At 29.2% G+C, this 999-nt stretch overlaps 1 protein-coding gene across 1 annotated transcript in view; it reads left to right on the top strand.

Annotated features, from left to right (window-relative positions):
- Positions 1–999, top strand: part of LOC104990943 (probable ubiquitin carboxyl-terminal hydrolase FAF-X) — a 34,819-nt gene that overhangs the window by 31,407 nt on the left and 2,413 nt on the right. The window lies entirely within an intron of this gene.

Below are 999 nucleotides of genomic sequence, written 5' to 3'. Positions count from 1 at the left end.
TAAAGTCTTGAGTGTTAGTGCGGATTGCAAATGCCAGAAATCATGAAATAATATTTTCAAATTATTCACCAAAATTAACAACCATAGATTTCAAACAGTTAATATTATAAAAATTGAATTAAACCAGAAATCAGTTTTCCATTAAACACAAAATTTAATAGTTCCAAAACTGTAGCCGTTTATTTTGAACACTACCAGTACCCTTCTCAGTATGATCAGAGGAGTTAAAACTTATGAGTCAGTTGAAATGGAATCATAAGTTTTCACTATTTTCTTTTGAAAATACTATAAACATGTATAGCTTTAAACCAGTTAGCCATATCTTAGCCCTAATTAGAATAAGTAATAACACTAAAGGCACATGTGCTGGTTTAAACATGGGAATTTGTTTTTTTGTGTAACAAGATTGTTGTTATGATTCCTTGGCACCAAGCTTGAAAATAAATTTCTCCTAGTGGGCTTTTAGTCTTTCGGTAAACTGTGTATCTATGGAGCATCTCCCATGGGCTTGGCACTGTTAGGCATTGAGGAACAAGGGAGGCAAAGGTAATATTGATAAAAATGGTATTTTTTAAAGCAGTTGATTCATTATCACTTGAAAAAACTGAAGGTAAAAACAGAAAATACACTGCAGTGTTTCCAGTTAAATAGCAGGAAGCCTCTACATGGTTGACTGTGTGGCCTGAGATTGTTTAACTTTGCAAAATTACAAAGTTATTTCCAAACAAAATAAGTTTTATGAATGCATGTAATACAAAAAAACAAAACTTGCCTTTTGATTTGAAACATTCTATTAAGTAAAATGTACAGTGTATAAAAGGTTTTTTTTAATTACTGACTATACAGGTAAGATTTCTTTATTTTTTTTTTTAATAATTATGAATTCATTTTATTTTTTCCAATCTTGCAAAACTTTTTTTTTAATTAATTTTATTTTATTTTTAAACTTTACATAATTGTATTAGTTTTGCCAAATATCAAACTGAATCCGCCACAGGT

Source organism: Bison bison, unplaced genomic scaffold (genome assembly GCF_000754665.1).
Source record: "Bison bison bison isolate TAMUID 2011002044 unplaced genomic scaffold, Bison_UMD1.0 scf7180017847432, whole genome shotgun sequence".
Classification (NCBI taxonomy): Eukaryota; Metazoa; Chordata; class Mammalia; order Artiodactyla; family Bovidae; genus Bison; species Bison bison.
Note: the sequence above shows the minus strand (reverse complement) of the source record. Positions and strands in the feature narration are given on the sequence as shown.